This window comes from Hemicordylus capensis, chromosome 1, assembly GCF_027244095.1.
Source record: "Hemicordylus capensis ecotype Gifberg chromosome 1, rHemCap1.1.pri, whole genome shotgun sequence".
Lineage (NCBI taxonomy): Eukaryota > Metazoa > Chordata > Lepidosauria > Squamata > Cordylidae > Hemicordylus > Hemicordylus capensis.
In genome coordinates, this window is record NC_069657.1 from 335,672,944 (window position 1) to 335,695,931 (window position 22,988).

General features: G+C 42.8%; 1 protein-coding gene across 4 annotated transcripts in view; it reads right to left on the bottom strand.

Moving 5' to 3' along the window:
* HS3ST5 (heparan sulfate-glucosamine 3-sulfotransferase 5) overlaps positions 1 to 22,988 on the bottom strand; it is a 263,739-nt gene that overhangs the window by 43,099 nt on the left and 197,652 nt on the right. The gene's annotated exons all lie outside the window — the stretch shown is intronic.

The window sequence follows — 22,988 nt, forward strand, 5'->3', positions numbered from 1 at the left end:
GGGATTCTCTCTCTCTTTTCTTCAAATGCCTTATAGAACTCTAAAGCTACAGCTGACAGAAGCTGTCTAAAGAGAAGATATATGCTCAGCTTTTCTCTAAATTAAGATGAAAATGGCTATCGTTAGCCAAACGTGTAATGACAGGACTGGGTGGGAAAAACCCATAATGTGTTGGGTGGTAAGCAACATTAGCAGAGTTTTGCTCTTTGTTTTCTTGCTTCATCTTTCCTGTTGCAGCCCCCTGCAACCCAAAAGCTGGAGACCCACTGGAAACACCATTGGTTGCAGCACAGGAGACTGCAGCTGAAGGGGGAAATTGCAAGAAATCAGAGATCCCATTGCATCCCAGTAGGCCCAAAGGGTAGACACACCAAAGCTATTCTCACGAGCAGTGAAAACCAGGCTAGGGAAGCCCAGCCCGGTTTTTGCTGCACATAACAACTGCTGAGAGCCATGCAGCTCCCAGAGGTGGCACACCTTCTTAAGTAGCCTGCCACTTAACACAGGTTCTGGGCGCAAGCACACCCCAAAACTGGGCTAAGTGATTGTGTGTCTGCCACGACTGCTTGCAGCCGTGGCAGACACATGTGGAGGAAGGGGGGTCACAATAATGCACCACACAGTTTTGCGGTGCATTAATGAGGCTCTGGTGGGGGGGTCCCACATGGCAGCTCTTCCATGATCCTGACCCCCAGAGCGGCTAGGCAAGGTGTGGACGGCCCGCAGGGGAGTCCCTGGTCATCTGAGCAGGCAATCTGCTCACCCAGGGAACTACTTTTGATCATCTGTGGGGAAGGTAAGCGAAATGCCTCCTTCCTCGCAGATAGCCTTCTAACTCTTTACAGAGTTACAAGAGCTTCACAGTTTATATTAGAGATGTGGGAATACATTCCCCTCAAAAATGGGACATTACTGAAGAACAGAGCACTGGAAAGAATAGGGAACTCCCTCCAGGTTTTATTCTCCATCTTGAGTCTTGTGATATCTCTTTACTCTAGCTATGCTGCTAGAGTAATTTCCACAAGTTGCTGTAGAAGAAATAGAACCATTAATTAAAATGCAGGCATCAGTTTCTTTATGTTTCTTTAGTTTTTAAAAGGAGATCATTGCTACCCACACTATCAACATCCATTTTTCCAAACATGGCTTCCCTCTCTCTTCTTTCTGATCTTTGGATTTTGATTGCATGGACTTTTACAAAAGATCTTAATGAAGTCTTGTAAATGGATTTTCTATTATATTGCTCTTATATATAATGTAAAATGTATTCTATAGTACTATTTTAGCATATACAATACAGCCTCTGCATGGCGGAAGCTCCCTCTATTTACCATCTTGGCCCTTTTAGTAATCTGGACTGAGGAACTGCCAACTAGATTTTTAATGGTCTGGCAATAAAAATGTATAAGTACACTTGCCTCAAAAAATCCTGGATGACACTGATCTTGCCTTAGCTGGACAGAACTCTTGGCATAATCTGTGAACTATTTTGTTCCATCTTGTACTGGCAGCCAAGTCTCATTCTTATCTGTGTTCAGCATTTTAGCCACATTTCAACTCTTTTCCTGTTTCCAGTGTCCTGATCTCTAATTTGCCAACATATTGGAAATATAAAGATACTTCACTATTAAAAAGTATTCCACTATCTACCTGTAAAGTGATCACTCCAATGTCTATTTGTCAAATATTTTAATGCCATATTAGCTCAGCTTCCTATAGGTTTTGGAAAAAAATAAGAAAAGGCAGTAGCCCCAATCTAAAGACAGTTAGTTGCCCCACAAAAATCAGTGCCATTTAAATTCATCATATATACACTGTCCCATTAGGTTAAATGGAATTTCAGCATGATTAATTTTCTCTAGATTGGGGGCACTGGCTAATATCCATGTTAAATTCAATACATGCTGTTGCACTGAACTGAATGCATGACATACAGTATTCTAGACTAAGGAAGTGCCACAGACTAAGCGCCATAGACATACAGTATTCCAGACTATGGAATGAATGCTTGAACTGAATGCCTGATATACAGTATTCCAGACCAAGGAAGTGCCATAGGTAGGTTGCCTCTGAATAACAGTTGTAGGGGAGCAACAGTAGGAAAGGGTGCATGCCTTCATCTCCTGGTTGTGAGTCTCCCAGAGACATCTCATAGCCCACTGTGAGCAATAGGATGCTGGCCTAGATAGGCCTTGGGCCTGATCCATCAAGGTTCTTCTTTCATTCTCATTTTCTTAGGTTCAGTGTGACATGAGTTCCTGATTTATGCAGCACCAGCACTTACATGGAGGGCAAATACTGACAACCTTCCCTTCCCCTGGAAGTGCTCTTTGTCACATAAAAATATGACCCTGAGGACTCCATGAACCTCAGAGACATATTTTTGTGTGGCACAGAGCACCTCCAGGGGAAAGGAAGGTAATCAAGATCCAGCCCCTGCAGTGTTCCCTCTTAAGAGGTTTTTCCAGATGTTGATGACTACAGCTCCCAGAATCCCCAGCTACAATGGCTTTTGCTTGGGGATTCTGGGAGTTGTAGTCAACAACATCTGGGAATCCCTCTTAGAGGGAACACTGAGCCCCTGCCCACTGCATAATCACTACTGCTGAGTTAGTCAAAACCGCTGGGAGTACCACTGCATCTCATGTTGTGCCAGCACTTCCTTTGCTGGATGTTAGCCAGTGTCTACATTTGGAAACGTTGCATCTACATAAGAAAGTAGTTTGTTGATATTTAGATATGATTGGCATAATTTGACAAATGTGGTTTATTAGTTTGCTTTATAAATCATATGAAATGCTGACAATTATGATCTTAACTGAGTGAAAACATCCTTTGCATGGCAGTAAATAAATGTAGTAGGAAGGATTTCTCTTTCCAAACGATTGCACCTAGTTCCTAATGAGCATGGTAAGCTATTTCAGAAGCTCTTTGCTACTCCAAGATCTTTAATGAATATTGTCATTATAATCCCTCATTTCCACTGAAGAAGGGAGACCAACAATCCAAAGTCTTCTAATGCTGTAGCTGAAAACTGCTTTTATTAAGAGTGCTGGGTAACATGATGTGGAGCCCTCCATCAATGCTAAGGTCACGCCAGGGCAGCACTGCAACTTCAAAGGCAGCCCTAACTTTGTGGCAATCAATTAAGGCGACTTACTTTAGTCATGACTAACTTGACACCTCATTGATTTCAGTGGTACTTAGTCATGATTAACTAGTCTGGATCAGGAGCAAAGCCACCATTGCATGAAGGGGTTCAAAGAGCTCGGGCCGCCATGCCCAAGGGGCCATGCCTGGCACCCTTGCCAGGCCCCCTGTCTGAGGTCAGATGCAAGGCATGTGGCCTCGTTAGCAAACGGGGCCTCATGTCCTGTTTGGAAGTAAAATTTGGTCAGCACAGTGTTTACAGAGTGGCCGGGATGACTTCTTCCTGCTTGCAAAGCTTTGAGCTGTGGCTAGTTCAAAGTTTAAGGATAAATGACAATAGTATACTTGGTACAATAGTAAAAGTGAACTTCGTACAGTGAGTTTAAAAGAGTATTTCATACATCACAATACAGGAAGACCTTGATATTTGCGGCGGTTCCATTCCACGGTTGTACTGCGGATATGGAAACTGTAAATATCAAGGCATTGGATGAATGGGGAATTGGCGCATAGGTTCCCAGTCGCCAGTAAAATAAAGAAAGAATGCCGATTTTTGGCAAGATTTGGGGGGGAAACACAAGGTGAAGTTCATTACCGTGCTTTGCTGCTCTACCCACATTGCACAGTACTCCCGGAATGCCCGAAAATTGGCCAAAAATAGCTGTTTTGGTTAAAAAAAACAAAACCCAAAGGGAGCCTTTTTGTGGCTCCAAGAAACAAAATGGTGGCCAGAAATGACCTCTGCAGTCATTTCCGGCCACCTCTGATCCATGGATACAAGAGGTTGACAGGTGTGTGTGTGTGTGCGCGCGCCAAGGTCAGGTGTCTTTTCCCTGAACCCATGGATATCGAATCCACATATAATTAGGTTTGCCTGTAGTGTACTTTGTACATCATAATAAAGTGTATTTTGTACATCAAATTAACTTGTTATCACAACGGATCCATGAGGTAGGTTAGTTACATCTTGGAAGTGAATTAATGTTTAGGGTGGAGAATTAGGATTCCTGCCTCTGTTCCTGTTCTTTCCCTCCACGTGTCCATCCAAAGGTCTGGAAAGCACCTCACACATATAACAATCCTCCTCCTGCTTTTTAACAAAGAGTTCATCTGCATAAACTTTGTCAACAACTTTGGGTGAATGCATGGAGCTGGGAGTGGGGACAGTAAACAGGAGGCTCTCAAGCATAATTTTTATAACTGCTTCCCTTGTAAACACGAAGAAATATTATGCTGGTTTAAGATGCAATGGAGTAACCTTTGAGGCGAATTGTCTAACAAATTTAGAGTAATACAGAGTCCTAAAAATGATCAAAGTGCATCCTTATTGTGTGGCTCTGGTGCTTCCCGAATAGATTTCACCAAGACTGTTTTGGGATATATGAACTCTGAGAGTTCATACATCCCAGGTGTGTCTCAGGTACATCACCAAGTGTGTGCAAAACTGACATTTCTCTGCAAAGATAGTAAGTCCATGCTGGAGTTTTCTTAAGATTTCTGTCAGTTTAGCATCATGATCCTCAATGGTTTGCCATACACTAAAATGTCATCCTGAAAGAAAGTGATGCCATCCATAGTCCCCATAATTGCATGCATCATTCTTTGAAATACTGAAGCTGCAACTCCTGCCGGTAGGCTTCCAGCGGCATCTGGTGGGCCACTGTGTGAAACAGGATGCTGGACTAGATGGGCCATGGGCCTGGTCCATCAGGGCTGTTCTTATGAAAAAGACTATCTGGGCTAATGAAGGCTTGTATTTGCAAGAACATTTGAGCAGCAGAATTTGATGATAGGCCGAGGACAAGTCCAAAGTTGTAAAGACTAAGGCCTCAGCATTTTACTGGTATTGCATAATGGATGACAATCAACTACCATGTTGGAGTTTACATCTGAATAAATGTGAAGTGCACCATTTGACTTCCAAACAAGAACAATGAGAGACATACAAGAATGATACAACAATACTGTCATATTGATCTAGGTCATTAACGTAAAGTTGTGCCGTCGAGTCGGTGTCGACTCCTGGCGACCACAGAGCCATGTGGTTTTCTTTGGTAGAATTCAGGATAGGTTTACCATTGCCTTCTCCTGTGCAGTATGAGATGATGCCTTTCAGCACCTATCTATATTGCAGCTGCCCGATACAGGAGTTTCCCATATTCTGGGAAACATACCAGCGGGGACTCAAACCAACAGCTTTCTGCTCTCTAGGCAGGTTAGTTTCCCACTGCACCATTAGGTGGCCATTACTGGTGTTTATAGCTGCAATGCATATATGGAGAACTTTGTGTTCTTGACTTCATTTCAATCTTTTCCAGCATGAAAAGTTTATTTTGTGGGAGAATCCCTGTTTGAAGTTTGCTGTAAGTCTTTTTATTGGACTAACTGGGCCTCCCAAGTCATTACACAAGATCAATTGATCTCTTCTGAAGCTGTTTTTAAATATTTTGATACGTTGAGAACCGAATGTGATTTATCTTTAAATGCTAGCCGGCAGTTTATTCAGCTAAAACACTTACTATCGTGGCTTTTGGGTCCTGATGTGTTTGCAGCTTCTGAAACTCCATTTCTATTATTAGCCCTGGAACATCTATTGGATGCGCCTAAGCCTGTAACCTTGCTCTTAAGGACACTGATATCGATTATATCAGAGATCTTTGGAGCAATGATCTTAAATACCCTATCATTAAAACAATGGTGGTTTGCTTTGAAGGCAGTGAAACATTCCTCTTTGGTTCTCAAAATGAGGCTAATATAGCAGAAACCTTTATTCTATGTTTATTGAACACCTCAGAGAATGTTTAACAAGGGATGGTCACAGACTTTTAGACATTGTAGGTATAATCTGTATGAGGGTACAGGGTTTGGTCCTGTCTGGTTATTGTGCCATTTTAGCTTGAAATCCATATGGTTGCTAATATGACATTGCAGCAATCATTGCCTGTCAAGGACATTCATGTTTTGTTGGTGTGCATATGGAATCTAGCATTATATCAAGAATTGTAGATTCTTCATGCTTGGGGGTTGCCAAAAGGATTACAACACAGTACTGGATGGAAAAATTTACTCCTGAACTGCAACTTTTGATAACTGATGTGTTCCTTGTTAGCATATGAACTTTTTTTTTTTGCTCATGGACAGTTAAAGAAGAGGAATTTTCAGCTATATGAACAATTCAAATGTTAATGAATTCTTTATTCTTTGAAAACAAAAGATATATATCCTTAGAAGAAGGTGTTTCCTCCCCCTTCCCTTTCTTTCTTTTTCTTTCTTTCTTTGTTACATTAAAGTTATGCTTAAGGGATCCCCCCTTGCCTTGCCTTTCCCAGTTATACTCACACATATATAATTGCTATCCTTGATTATGTTACATGCACTGTTCTAATATTATTGAAATTAAAAAACAAACAAAAAGTCACATAATAAATGACACAGCTGATAAACTGGATCAGTTTTTTTTTCCAGGTTAAAAGCAAAAACCTAATCCACTTCCTGGCATTGGTCCCTGCCTATGAAAGACACTTATCTTCATCGCAAAACTATTTTCAGTATACGACACTGGTAATATTTCAAGTTCCTCTTTTAAAATCATAAATACAAGACTCCCAAGACTACAAGAATCTGATGAAAGGATGAGCAACACTATTTAAATAATTAAAACAAATTAGCTACCAAGCTAATTGGCTTGGTAGAAACCTAATTTTCTCACCATGCAGAAGGTCAGAACTTAAACCAATTTGCCTGAATTAAGGCCTGTTTCTGGCACAGGCCACTCCTATTTTGTATGTTTCACTGTTTCTAATGGCTATGTGAATTGGATGAATTGCAATTTAATTTGAAAATACTGGTCAATACTAAAGAAAATGATATATGCTTCTCCAAAAGAGGGGAATCATTAGTTTTCGTTTGCCTAATTACAATAACGTTTGCTATCATATACCCCAACTACTTCAGTCTCCCAGGGATTTGGTGGTGTGTAACAATGAAGCAAGGTTACTCTAGCGTCCAATTAAGCTTTTCTTGGAGGATTAATAAGTCATGTCTCATCAGTCCCATAACACCCAGAAGTGTTAATCTTCTCCTCATCATTGTAATCTTACAACAAAATTCTGCAGATCAAGAGTTGCCAAGTGTTAGAGTTAATTGCCCCATTAGAGTGATGCTGCCTTCAGCCTCATGTCCAATAATAGACTATTGTATTCCCCAAGGAACGTTGTACACACCAGTAGCAGCAGAACCAAAAGTCAGCACTGTGGCTAACAGTAATGTGCCAATACACAGTGCTCTTCCTCCTCATTCCTAACAGTATCACAACAAAGATGAAGAGATAGCTTCTCATTTAAATTTCCTTGGAGGAGGGGGTGATTTGAAAGAAGAGAAGGAAAAATTGATTAGTAAATTGTCCCTAGTGAAGACTTGCATTAATAGTAAACAGGCCATGGACTGGATTCAGATCTTCTGTGAGAAGGACAAAATTTGCACAGGTTCCCACCCATCCTTCTCCAGAGCAGCTTCCTAAACCCTGATTTTTGAAAATTCCCCACTGTGGTCTCCTATGCCCTATCCCACCTCAACGACAATAGTCTCTGACCCTTGGAGGTGCTTTGGGGGGGATGCAAGGAGCAGCTATCTGGAGAATGGGGAAGGGAAGTTCCCTTGTTTGAGCTTGCTTACACTCATGCAAAGTCTGGATCCAGTCCTGTATACTGAAAAAGGCTGCAAATAATAGGTTCATCTAACAGCAGCAGCAGCAGCAACTAGACCACTCACCTTTCAGTCCATCACTGCCACATGAATCTCAAGTGGCGCTGGGCAGGCAGGTAAGTAAGCAGAACCCCCCAACCCCAAAAAGCACTGCCAGAGGAGGCTGTGCATTTGCACTCATGGGCAGGGCTCTCTTTTAGAAGAGTGTTTGCAGGATTAGGCTCAATTCTAATTCAGGCGGAATGGCTGTCTCTTCTTCTAAAAATGAGCATCTTGCAACCTACCACAGTAGGGATGGTGGTAGGCAGATATTTGGAATGCAGAAAGTGTCCTCAGGTGCACCTTGGAAAGAAAGAAGTTCAAGGGTGCATGCTCCCAAGGATGAGGCATTTTCTCTTGATAAGCTGCACTTGGTTGTTGCTGCCTCCCCAGCACTGCACATTTTTGGCTTCAACTCTTCAATTCAAGCACCCCACAGAAGAGTCCTTTGTGGGTTGTTTGAGTGGAGGAGATTAAGCTGTACAAGTGTGCTGTTAGGAAGAAAGCAGGAGCAGTGAGTGATGGAGCAGTTGGATGTGCGAGAGAGTGACCGCTACAGACACAGTGGCAGGTAGGCAGAAAGTGGGAAGGCTGGAGAAGAGGGGAAATGGTTGGAGTCAGGGGGTAAAGTGAGGGGAAGAGGGATGAAGTCGGGGCAGGGCCAGCAAGGCGGGTTGGGGGGCAGCCAGTTTCAAGCAGCCAACCATTGGTACTGGTGGGTGGGACAGGCCAGGAGCTCTTCATGGTTCCTGCTGTTGCTGCAGGATTTTCCTGTGGGCAAGCAAAGAAGTTCCTGCAGATCAGCTCTTGCCTCTGGGCTGCATGTTTTGCATATCTGCAGCAGAACAAAGTTGAATTTCCTTCTTAGAGGTAAAAATTTTAATTCCACATTTTTCACTTTATCCCCTTCAGAATTCAACTCCTTTTCTCTTTCACCAAGTTGTTTTTTCAGAGAAGAGGCTGTCGACATCTGCCACACTAGGCATCGTGTCCATTTTACTCTGGTAAAAGAAGGAAATGTGATGCCTGGACATGTGTAGCCTTGTGGAAAAGGGTCTTATTTCACTCACTGACAAGCATAGCAGTAAGTCTGGCAGTATTTCCCAGGGGACAACCTTGCTTAAAAAAAAAAAATCAATATTGACTCTTGACACATTTTCATTTACATCAGCGCATGACTTTCAGTCTAGGCACAAATCAATACCCAGCTTTTAACACTGCTCAACTAGTTTGTCCTATGTAAAAGAAGACTGATTTGGCTTGAGTGGCTTGTTTTTTTCCACAAGGATACAGGCAAGCTATCCACCATTAACACATACTGATTCCTAGGAAGGAAGTTTGCTTTGCCATTTGTTCTGTGACTGTTCCGAAGGGCTTGAACTATTGCATTAATCACATGGCATTTACTTGGCCACCACTTACGATCAATTGACTTTGTGCTTAGGGCCGGTTCACACCAATACTAAGCACATGGTCAGTCCTGTAAAACAACTTGAAATGAGAATCTTGAATGTGCTGGCTCTGTGCCCTCAGTCAGCTGGTTGTGTGCAGCTGATACCATGTGCAGCATTTCTTTTTGTGTGTGCACCACATCACAAATACTTGGAAATGTCATTTGTAGTGATGTGCAAAAAGTTTACCTGTGTGTGTGTGTTGTGGCAGTTGCGCACAACTGGTCGGCTACACAGGCAGGAGTCAGTGTACTGAATAGTTGTGTCAATCAGCCTGACCTGAAGCTCTGTTCCCACTATGATTCATGTGTTCAAGCCAACACATGATTGTGGAACCAGATCCTACCCACTGGCCCTGGCTCTGACCTCCATGTGTCTGCTGGCCCTGTTCTTTGATTTCTGTATGTTCAGACAAAGGTGAAAAGGAATGAGATTAGGGCCTGTGATCATGTGAAAGAGCCTTTCACACTTTCTACCAAATGCTTTTGTGGACAGGGTCAACAGACACGCAGAGATTAGCGGAAGGGCCAGTGGGTGATCCTGCTCATGGAATGTGTGCTGAATGAACACATCAAGTAAAAATATATACATTGTTCCTTTTCAACTGCTTTCATATTAAATCCTCAAACTACTTCACGGACCTGGAGGAGTTTAAGAATGGTATGGGGGTTCATGTGTTTGGGGTTTTTGGTCAAGAAATCCTGGAAAACATCACATTTGTGTTGATAATGCCTGACATCCTAATACAGCATGAATGCTCCTAACCTCAGTGTCCAGACTGTACTATCTCCTGCATTAATCATAAAGCATAGGTGCTCTTGCACAAGAGTGAAGGTCAGTTGACATGTTTCCATTCTAACAAAGTGCTTCCAGAGTGTGGGGGAGCTCTGAAAGTATTTGTGCGCTTGTGTAAGAGCACCCATGCTTTGAGACTAGCATGGAGACAGTGTGGCATGAGCACAGTTAGAAGGACCTGCGTTGATGCACCCATGCTATTGGCAAACTATCTTTTGTAGAAATAAAAATCTCTAAAAAATGTGAGGCCATATTTTGAAAATGTCTTGAAGCTTGAAGGGGCAAATCCCTTGAATCTGTATGAAAAAAGGAAACAGATTATGAGGCACTTCACACGATCGGTGTGAAGTGCCTGAGAGGGCTGTGTGGGGAGAGCGGGCTTAGCTCGCTCTCCCTGCAGACAAGCAGCCACTCATAGCTGGGCAGCCAGATTGGCTACCCACACAACTGCCGGCTCCGTCATGGGGCCGCGCAGCCCCCAGAAGTTCCAGGATGCTCCGCGTGAGCGTGCAAGGCATCCTGGAGAGACCCCCAAGCTTGGAAAGCTGCTTAAAGCCTCCCGGTGGGGGTCTCCTTGTGTGGCGCTGTGGCGCAGAGCAGCACATGGTCCAAAAACCCGGGTTAGCGGAGCACTCACTCTGCTAACCTCAGCTAAGGTGAAGGCTACTTTGGGGGGCTAGCTGCCAAAGAACCACCAGCCCACTGGTTCTCACAATTGGGGAAAAACCAGGTTGGGCTTCTTTAGCCCAGTTTTTCCCCATCGTGAGAACAGCCTCAATATGTGTTTCTTATGGAATTTTAACTTGCTATATGATTTAACAAAATGAAATGTATTATATTTAACCTAGTTTGTGGATACAATTGTGTTAGTGGACATGACTGCTCAATCCTTTGTCTTATAGCTATTTAAATTGCTTTCCAAGTTGCTTTTCTCAACATATGGGAACCTAAGATCTTGCTCACTTGGTCATCTTGGTCATTTTCCAACTTATGGGTTTGGTCCTGAATTGCTAAAACTACTTTTGAGTTTTTAGCTTGAAGGTTGCAAAGAGTGAATAACTGTCTCGAGGTTCCAAATAAATCACTAACATTATTCAAAGGCAAAGCAAATGTCAAACTGTAATAGTAATGCTAACCAAAATCTTTAACACATTTGCATAATATAAATTGTACTACAAAAAGCACTTAAATAGACTGCATATTTTACAACTGAGTACTTTTGTAATATGATTAGTATTGAATGTAAAAAGTTAGTAATTTTAAAGGAAGATGAAGATAGAGGATCATTTGCTTTGATCACAACAATGTCTTCTTATTCAGGACACTCTGAGTATGTGGAATTCTGAATGGAAATTTTCATGCTGAAAAGGCAACATCCTTAATTTGAAACAAGTGGACAAAGACTCACCTTGTGCAATGAGATGCTGAATAGCTGTTCTTTACAACAGAAACTATAGGATATGTTCCAAACAGGGAAGGGAAATATCACATAGTTCCTTCTAATACAATAGCAAACATCTTAAAATACTTCAGAGGCCACCTGATGTAATGCCACTTGGTTAGCCACTGCCCACTGTGACTCAAGAGTCCTCTCCTCCAAAACTACTCCCATCAGACCTCTCTCTTTAGATTTATAGGAACAAAGGCTAAAAGAATTGTATTTTTAAACCTTTGTATTTTTCTCAAGTTTCCCTTCACTAAAAAAAAAAATACACCAAAGAACATTATTTTAACCACTTTATTGAACCATGGGTGACAATTGCACCAAAACCCATTATGGGTGCCATTTTGCGAATTCTGAAATTTCAATGTATTTCTGACATTAATTTTGACATTTCAAAATTAGTTCCAACTTTACCGATCTGATTTTTTTTGGGGGGGGATAGGGATGCTTTTGGATTAACCTGATTTCCCACAGTTTTTGATAAAATCCAAATTTTTGAATCTGAATTTGCACAGGCCTACTTCAGATATTGTATGGTGACCATTCACAACTCTAGTTTGTAAGCAAGGTGAGAACACAAAAACTTGAGAACACAAGATTGTTGCAATACACATTTCAACTAGGAACACATGGCCAATGTGAATACATGGACTGACATGATAAGCAGATTAAAGCAGAAGGTTCTAAACTGCCCACACTGCTGCAGGCATCTAAAACAACATCCATGGCATTGCACAAGAGCATTCTTGCCCTAATACATAAAGTTGCACAACTGTACTTGTGTAATGCTCTTTCCATTATTTCCAAGGGAAGCAATTTTGTAAAAGTGCTTGTGCAACACCACAGCTGCTGTTTCAGGTGACCACAGAAGCATGGGTGGTTCAGAACTGCTCATATTATTCTGCTCATCATGTCAGTCACTGAATAGCTCTGATCTATAGCTCCATGTGAACTCTGAGGAGCACACGAACAGCAAGCACTGATCTAGTAACTTTTGTATTACCTATTTTATCTCATCAAATCAAAGGACATATTTAGGGCAAGTTCTAAAACAGAGCTTCACAGATACACAAGCTATTCTTTCATTCAGATATTCTTTGATGTATGAAAAGAATCCAATGATTAGGGCTAATGTCAGACTACTTGGTCAATAAAACTATCATCTCACTTGTCCTGTGAGGGCAATGACGCTGTGTTTACTTCAGGCCACACACAGACAGAGTCTATAAAAGCCTAACAGTGTGCCAAATTCTGGATGAGGCATCAACAAACAAGTTTCCATGTCTGGGTAGCAAAGGCCTTGGCATAGTTCTGGAGATAGTGTTTCAGACATCTACTTGCAAACAGTGACTACCTTTATCCATCAGGATGGAAAACATTAAGGAAAATGCCATTATCCTCACTTTAAATGATGGTGAATATTGTTCAGTCTCTATTTTAAAGAGAGTGACACTTTTGGCATACATGGCTGGGGTGCTTTACATGTATCGGTGTGATGAACAGAATGGATGTCTGGAGATAAGGCCCACGTGGACATATTAGCTCTAATATACTAAAGTTTGCTAGCTGTCTATTTTTCATAAGTGACACCACTTAAGATAACAGTCTAACAAGGTGGCTAATAATGTGAGTTATGAGCCAAGAAGTTGCCAGTTCATATGGCCATGAACTCACTAGGTGGCCATAGGCAAGACATTATTATCTAAACTTCAAACATGTCTCTACCCCTCAAACACCTGTTATATTGGTCTTATAATACTGATCTACATCAGAGATATAATTGATACAGTTTGTGAAACACTAGGGACACTTGAAATCTGCTTTGTCAATGTTATTTCTACATTAAGGGGTGGCTTTTACTTCAGGCACACAGTTCCAGAGGAACAGGAATGTTTGGGTTTTTTTCTGAATTGCTCATGTACTCACTCTAGCTTGCACACTGTCACAGTGTGGACTGTCTAAAGGTGGACAACCCTCTGCCCACATCAACCTAGCTGATCATATGCAGAGGTGATCCAGTCTTGTTGCCCAGGGAACTATTTCCTAAGGGCTTAAGCCACCAATATATCTAGGAAACTAATCACAGATAATCCTTCAGTTAAAGCAGCTGTTTGGAGATCCTTGCTCCCACATCCTTTGCTATTTCCATTAGTGGTGGAAGAGAGTGTATGCAACAGCCTTTCTCCCTATGCTCTGCCTCAGTTTCTAAGAGTTTTGCACAAAATTTCCCTGAACTTCCTTTAATTGCCTCCTTCTAGCATACTGGGAGCTCCCTGTTGCACTTACTTCAAGTTCCACACATGAGCAAAGTGAGCAGAACGGCACATAAGCCACACTGCAGCAAATGGTAGAGCAAGGAGCCGGAAGAGAAAGTCCTCTAGCATGCCTCAATGCACTGCACCATGATCACGGGGCCTTGAGGGATTTCCCCAGAGCTGGGCACTCTTTCCACCAAGCTCTGTATATGCTTGGGCTGCCTACCTGCTCAGGCTACTGTCGTGAACTGATAGTCTGGCTATCCCTACAGGATTGCTCACAAAGAAAACAGTAAATGAATTAAGTCCCCTGAACTGAAACTAGGTACCCCCCTCTAACAATAACTGAGTAATAAGTGGAAGAAAAGACAAAACAAGGAATGAAACAAGCAAAGGACACAGAACAAGGAATTAAGGGAGCAATACAGGGAAGTACAGACAAGACAAACTGGAACACAGAAAAGATATAATTCCAAGAGCACAGTATCTGCTGCCAGTGAAGTTGCAAACAGCAACTCAGCTATGAGAGACTGTTGAATATATAAGGCTCAACAGAACCAGGAACCAATCAGGCTTCCCTGAGTCAGCAGTTTGGCTTTCTTCCCTGTTATCTCCTGCACCTGCGTGAGTCCCTCTGAGCCTGCCTCTTGATACTTCATCTCATTATAGGTGGAATCCCAGGTTCTTCCACATCAGAATTCAAGTCTGGCAGCTGTGGAGAATCCTCAGGCCCTGAGTCTGGTTTCTCTACCAAATCTTGCTGCTGTGGCTCACTAGCAGGCGAGTCTTCCTGCTCTGAGTCTTTTGATTCCGAAGTGTGAGCCATGACAGCTATACACAACTCCAGAACTGGAAGTGATGTGATAGCAGCATGCCAGCTTGGCTTCCTGCAACAGCTGGAGAAGGAACAGTGGTGACTGACTGCAGGTCTTGAGGATGCAGCACAAGTCAGTTGCAGAGGTGCAATTTCACAATAGAATGTATTACTGCAAGAGAGCCCTTCTGTGACAGTACTGGCATTGTTTTAGATGCCTGCAGGAGTGCAGGCAATGCAGAACCATTCGTAATGCCCAACATGCCAGCCATTATTATTTGTTAGATGCCTGTTTCATCCCCCATTGTGGTATCACCTCAATCTGATGCAAAGGTAAGCCTATGGTGTAAAGAGCCCAAAGATACCTATGTCCTAACAAGAAGCTTTAGCTGCTGCAGAATGCATTAGCCAAACTCTTACGGGGTTAGTCTGGGGGAGTATATTAAATCACTAAAACCTCTATAGTTTTTTACCCAGGCTTTTACCTGGGCTAAAGGGCATGAGTGCACACTTTGCCCCAGGTCCAGGGTCATGTGTAGCCTGAGCAGGCAGGCAACCTGTGCATACACAGAGATGGCCAGCAAGAGCACCTGGCTTGGGGAAAATCCCTAAAGGCACCGTGTTCCTGGTATGGTGCATTAAGGATTCCATAGGACTTTCTCCTCTGGCTTCCTGCTCTTCCGTTCACTGTGGCATGGCTCGTTAGCTTCTTCCATTCTACTTGATTTGCTTGTGTGTGAGGAGGCAGGTAGGAGCCTGCCTCCGCATCAGCCCTCCCCCCTGCCAGCAGTTTTAGTCGAGTGCATGATCTCCATGACTCTTAGTGATACTATCAGTGCATTTGGTCCAGATAGCAAGAATAGTCAGGTTGCTTACCTGAAACAGAGTTCCTGTAGTGGTCCATTGTCCTTCACACTAAGGATGTCTGTTCCAGTGTAGACCAACTCCATTGAACCTTCTTGAGCTGTTAAAGCTTTGTAACCCCACCCCCTGTAGTGACACAACTGCCTCAGATATTACCTTCCTCAGTCCTTGACCACCGTGATCAGCCCACAACCAAGTAAGTGACCTCTACAGCGGGGACGTTTGACATGTAACATATGCCAGGAACGTTCTTCTTATGAGGAGGGTGGGAAAGAACACCAGAAAGCAGATGTCTTAAGAGATGAGGTACTTTGACACAACTTTGGGTAAGTATTGCATGTCCAGGCGTATTAGCACCTTTTCCTGTTGAAAAGTGAGGAATGGGGGAGTCAGCTCTTAGCGCCCTTAACTCTGATACCCGTTGCGCCGATGTAATTGCCAGTAGGAAGGCTGTCTTAACGGTTAGTAATTTTAAGGAGCAAAAAGTCATGGGTTCAAAGGGTTTATGCATCTGTGAGCATAAAACTAATTTTTGATCCCAAGGTGTAGGTAGCCTCAGTGCAGGCAGATATAGACGAAGAAAACCTTTGAAAAACTTTTTAACAGGGTCTAATGAGAAAATATGGCCATGAGGTGTGTTAGCCACAATGGCTGCTAAGTGGCCTATTAATGAAAGAACAGAAAGATTTAAATTTTTCAACAATAGGTGCAACAGGTAAGAAAGGATAAACTCCAAGGAGGTGTCCTTTGGGGTCCACAAGCTTGGTGGTTGAAAAAACAGTGAAACGCTTCCATTTTGCAGAATAAGAGTGTGGATGGCTTCCTAGCAGCTGCTATGACATCCAACACAGACCAATCCTGGATTATCGGTGGGTGATTCTTCATGCTGTGAGATGAAGGTTCCTAACGTCTGGGTGGCTGACCCCTGCTCCAGGGTAAGTAGATACAAGCGGTCGGGTAGCTTCAAATACTGACCCTTGGAGAGGTCCAGTAATGCGGGGAACCAGGCCTGATGGGGCCACCAGAGGGCAATCAGAATGCAATCAGCCAATTCCTCTCTGATCTTTTGCAGTACCATAGGTACGAATGGTAGGGGGGGGGGGAAATAGGTAAAGTAGACCCTCGTTCCATGGCAGTAGAAGAGCGTTCCCCAATTAATTGTGGTTGTGATGTGCCCTGCTGCTGAACTGACTGCATTTTTTGTTTTCCCTTGTGGCGAATAGTTCCACATCTGTGTGTCCCCATCGATTGAACAAGGACTGGACCACTGCCCTGTTCAGGGACCATTCGTGGGATTGTGCATGCTGAGTATGGCTGAGAGTGTCCACCCACACATTCTCTTCCCCGACAATGTGTATGGCAGATGGCCAAATCTGGTGCTTGAGGCACCAAGCCCAAATATCCATGGCCAGGTGGCAAAGCGCAGCTGAATGTGTCCCACCCTGACAATTCAGGTAGGACATCACTATGACATTGTCCATCATGATCAGCACCCTTCAGCAGAGGTAGGAAGGCTTTTATAGCCTTCCAGATGGTCAGCAGTTCTAAATGGTTGATATGCCAATCTTTCTCTCGTTTGTTCCAGAGACCGGCTACACTGTGGCTGTCGCAGTGGGTGCCCCAATCAGAATTGAAGATATTGCAGGTGGTGGGTGGATATAGGGTCTGTCCTCAACCAGGTTCAGAAGTCTGGACCACCAACGAATAGAGTTGAGCACAGTGGTTGGGAGAATCAGTGTGGCTTCCGGGCAGTCATCTTGGGGGCAGCAAACTGATAGGAACCAGTGTTGCAAGGGATGCATTCAGAGATGAGCTAGACACAGAATTCCAGTGGTAGAAGCCATAAATCCCAAAATGTTTTTGAAAGGACTTTGCTGGGTGTTTCCTGGAGGCCAGGATCCTGTGCACCATGTTTCTGATGTCTGCTATACTCCATGAGGGCAGTGAGGCAAGCATTTCTTGGGAATCAAGAACAGTACCTAGAAACTCTATGGACCTTGTGGGAGTCAGCTTTGATTTCTCCCAATTTATGCACAGTCCTAGATGGTTCAGGAGGTCCAGAGTAATCTGGGTATGATGATGCAATTTCTCTCTGGTCTACGCCACCACAAGCCAGTCGTCCAAACATGGGAATAGATGGATAGCTTGTTGGAGATGTGCCATGACTACTGACATACATTTTGTGAAAACTCTTGGTGCCATAGACAGCCCAAAGGGTAGTACCTTGTACTGGTAGGCTTTGTTCCCAATGCAAAAACCGAGATACTTCCTGTGCTGTGGTCTGATTGAAATGTGGAAGTAAGCGTCCTGTAAGTCTATGGCTACAGACCAGTTGTTCTGTAACAGCAGTTGTAGAATTTGGGCTAGGGTAGTCATACGGAACCACCTCGAATGGATAAACTGGTTTAGGCCACAGAGATCTACAGGTGAAACTCAGAAAATTAGAATATCGTGCAAAAGTCCATTAATTTCAGTAATGCAAACTAAAAGGTGAAACTGATATATGAGACAGACGTATTACGTGCAAAGCGAGATAAGTCAAGCCTTAATTTGTTACAATTGTGATGATCATGGTGTACAGCTCATGAAAACCCCAAATCCACAATCTCAGAAAATTAGAATATTACATGGAACCAATAAGACAAGGATTGAAGAATAGAACAATATCGGACCTCTGAAAAGTATATAGTATACTGTGCTTGACTGGCCAGCAAACTCGCCTGACCTGACCCCATAGAGAATCTATGGGGCATTGCCAAGAGAAGGATGAGAGACATGAGACCAAACAATGCAGAATTGCTGAAGGCCGCTAATGAAGCATCCTGGTCTTCCATAATACCTCATCAGTGCCACAGGCTGATAGCATCCATGCCACGCCGCATTGAGGCAGTAATTGCTGCAAAAGGGGCCCAAACCAAGTACTGAATACATATGCATGCTTATACTTTTCAGAGGTCCGATACTGTTCTATTCTTCAATCCTTGTCTTATTGGTTCCATGTAATATTCTAATTTTCTGAGATTGTGGATTTGGGGTTTTCATGAGCTGTACGCCATGATCATCACAATTAGAACAAATTAAGGCTTGACTTATCTCGCTTTGCATGTAATGCGTCTGTCTCATATATCAGTTTCACCTTTTAGTTTGCATTACTGAAATTAATGGACTTTTGCACGATATTCTAATTTTCTGAGTTTCACCTGTAGAATGGGCCTCAGGCCACCATCCTTTTTTGGGATTGTGAAGTACCGTGAGTAAAACTGTGTTGCTGTATTGGTGCATCCTCGCTGGATAGCATCCTTGTGAAGCAAGGAGCTGACTTCCTGTCACAGGGTTGGGTTGGACTGAGTACAACGTGTTCTCGAAAAGGGTGGCAGGGTATGAAATTCTATAGTGTATGCTAAACATATGACACTCAGTACCCACTGGTCCATGGTGATATCCTGCCAGGAGTTTGCAAATGGGAGCAGTCCAGAGGCAGACGGCATGTCAGGCCCTCTTGTTGTAGGATGGCTTGGTCCTTTGAGTAGTCTTGTTGGTAGGAGTGGATGGCTTATGAAAGGAGCTATATGGCTGGTATCTGTTATTTTGCTGTTCTTGTCAACGAAAAGGTTGGGAAGTGGACCTCTGGCTCCCCTGTTGATTCCATGGGCGCTGCTTATTTAGCTTCTGCTGGAAAGATTGGATCCTCATTGACTTAGCAGTTGTTTTGAGCTTATGAATTCTCTCCAGTGTGTCATCAGTTTCCTTTTCAAAGAGATTGCCACCATCCATTGGAAAGTCTTCAATTAGGAGCTTGGCCCCAGGGCCAAGCGTGGTGGATTCTAGCCAAGCATATCGACACAGGGCTATGTCTGTGGCCATATTACGAGAGCCACAGTCTGCCTCATGTCTTGCTCAATGCAATAGTTCCTTCGTAACTTGCAGCCCCTCATTCAAAAAAGGTCATGGCTGCTTCCTTGTGGACGCATTTAGACTTCATGCTTCAGAGCCAAGTCATCAGAAGATAGTGGACATTTTAATGTGATAATGTATTATGTTTTTCTGGGTAATTTTGCAAATGAGCAAATATAAAAAGACACCCAAATAATCTGTAGGGCTAAGGACTGGAAATAAATAAATAAAATTAATATAATATATATAATATAGCTATTAAAAAGTATCCTTATTAAAAGTGTTCCGACAAGTGTATCCAAACCCTTTTACAAACAAATGGGAAAGGATCATGAATTAATGCCAAGGAAACTGCTAAATGATACATACTTCCCTAAGGATTTGCTCAAATTGGAAATCTATACAGTTGTTAATGTTGCCAGTAGAAGCAACAATTTCTCTTCATGTTGTCCACACCATTCAGATTGAGCAGGCAGTAGCTAACACTAAAATACAGAGTGTGGTTATTAACTTAAAACTTTAGCAAGGACTCTCAAGCAGTTAGTGGATAGAGTGCTGAACCTGGGAAATACAGGTTCTCTTCCCTAATGGTTAGCATCAAGTCAAAGGTAGAAAAAAAAGAGGTTTCAGCAGGCATGTTAGTAATGTGTTAAAGATTCAGTGCTGAGCGTAAGTTAGTTTCTCAAAAGATATCAGGGTGGTTCAAGTCCCCCTACTACTAAGTTTTGCTGCATTATCTACATCCTCTTCCTGGCACAGTGGTCTTTAGCAGAGAACAACTATGTCAACTTCATTTCCCCCTTCTATTTTTTTAACCAAATGCTCACCACTAGGCTACCACATTCAGTCTCTTGGATTTCTTTGCAAGTATACTCATCAAAAAAGATATATCCTTCAATGGCTACATTTCCAGAGTCACCCCACCAAGTGTCAGTTATACACCAATATGTACAAGGAGTTCAAGGTCATTTTCTTTATTTCTGTACTCTGTGGATTAGTATATAGACATTACAAGCCACTGCCATGCTTACATGTTCCACTGTTTTACTGTGGGATTTGCTAGGAAACTCCAATTCTATACAGTTTCCTTTCTTTAAAATATATTAGTATTAGTATTTTAAAACAATGATATTGCTGGGAAGTATTCAGTGAATTTTTGTGCTAGGCAGCTGATATACTTTAAATACAATATCTTAATTAAACTCTAGTGACATAACCAACTCTTATAAATGGAATGTTCTACTGAAGAGCCCTCAAGCAGAACTCCTGTAGCAGTCACATAATTCTGTTAATGCTTTGCTGATGATTTCAGATTTGATAACTTTTAAGCCATTTCATTTTGTTTAAAAAACTTGTTTAAAGGAAAATGGTTTGCAAAATTCTTGACTTGAGGAGAGCTGATGAGAAGAAATGTCCTTTTTTACTTAACATTATACAAGCTGTCCACATTTCCAACTTCCACAATATTTTTTTGTACATCCTGACATGACACATACTTTCCATAATTGAACAGCCAAATTACAGTGACTAATAGGCATGCTCTCATCTCAGGCTTGCAAAGATGTCATGTGCTAGTAACCATGCTGACAAGGCGTTGTCTATACAAGCAAATGAGAAATAATTGTGTTTTAATAATACAATATTGAAATGTATCACCCATTCACCTATGTGTATATAGAGCATAATCATGTATAGATAAAATTAAGTGGATAAGTGATACCAAGGTGATTCAGTATTATTTTGATACCAAAGCTTGCACAGCTTTTGAGAGTCCAGGAACAATATAGCTTCACATTCAACAATAACAGAAATAAAGTTCCTACTCATTTCTTTGAGGATTTTTGATGGCAAGCATCATTTTCCTGGAACAATTAAATTCGCAGTGAGTGAATCCAGTCAGATACTGCCGTGCTAGCCAGCCGGGAAATTGTGATAGGTGGTGGAGGGAGCAGCAGCAGCAGCACTGGCAGCACCAGCAGGGAGCAGCAAACGGTAAGGCAGATGAGGCAACGACCCCACATGGTAGGGGTAGGGCAGAATGCCCACAACCCCTGGGTGCAGGGGTTGCCTGATGCAATTGCCTCACCTTGCCTCATTGGTGAGCTGCCCCTGTTCATAACACATGTGGATGTTTCTATGTACTGACTGTGATATGTAGCACAGTCATTCTCTGCATTGTATGTATGTGTTGGCCAAAAAGTTTCTCAAAGTCCTAGAAGCACACCAAAGTTTCCTTCTTGCTAATTCACTGGGAAGAGCATCTGCATGCTTGCATGCAGAAGGTTCCAAGTTCCCTCCCTGGCATCTCCAAGAACGGGCTGAGAGAGACTCCTGCCTGCAACCTTGGAGAAGCTGCTGCCAGTCTGTGTAGACAATACTGAGCTAGATGGACCTATGGTCTGACTCATTATATGCCAGTTTCCTATGTTCCTATTTTTGGAAGGAAGGATGGCCTTTTGATGTAATTACAATATAACTATGCATATGTTGGTTGAAGATCCCACTGGCAACGAGAGAATTGTCAGAGCACAAACCTACTTGCAAAGATTCTATCATATCCTAAACTCAAATGTGTGAAGGCTGTTTGTGGGGAAGCGGTGGAGAAGAACTAACATGCCACATCTGCTGAAAAGCATTTATTATTACTTCATGAAGGGCTGACTTTGTGAGGCCTCCACAAATTAAAGCGCTTCTAAAGACTCTGGCATACCAGTGAATATCCATTCTTCATTTAAGGCACTTGAGATTAACATTGTGAATACTTTTAAGCTGTGATTCTAGTGAGTACAGAAGCATCTTTTATTGAAATAAACAGGACTTGTAGAGCACTTTGCACTTCAAGTGGCAGCCAGGCAAGTGACACCAGAGATGAGTTGAGGGGAGCTTGCCTGCCTCCATTTCTGTATCAGAAACCTAACATGAAGAATATCACTTACCCATCCATTAATGCTCTTTACCCCTTCTATCCGCCCCCCCTAATTTTTCCCCCCTGGTACCACCGCTGCAGCCAGAGTCTACTCCACATGCTACATGGTTAGCAGAAAAGGGGGGATACACATCTCTAAACACCCAATGGACACATACTGCACAATCAGTTTCCCCATACAGTTCATAAACTTCCCAGAGATGCAAGTTTGGGGTGCTGTACAAATATAACAAACACACAAACAAACATGTTGGAAGAATCCCTCACTCCCAAGTAAATGGCTGACATCCTAACAAAGATCATGTACAGCAAAGGAAGCATGAATGCATTTGCTGAGTTCCAGCAGGTACTATGGGTGTGTATGTGAGATTTTTGAAGTGCAGTGGAGGTGCTCACAGTCAGGATGTGCATGGAACTGGCAGGTTCTGGTTCAAAGGTCAGGGGGACACCCTTAAGGGCAGGGGAAGGTGCTCTTTCCTCCTGCTGTGTTTCCCCCACCAGCACTACACTTCAAAAGGGTCTGGTGGGGCAGCAGTACCTCTCTTGCACTTGATGTGCACGTGAGCAAGTGTGATGTGTGCGTGCACACACGTGGGATATTTCCTATCACTTCTGGTCCGATGAGGGAATGAGGTGGCAGGGAGGTGTGCAG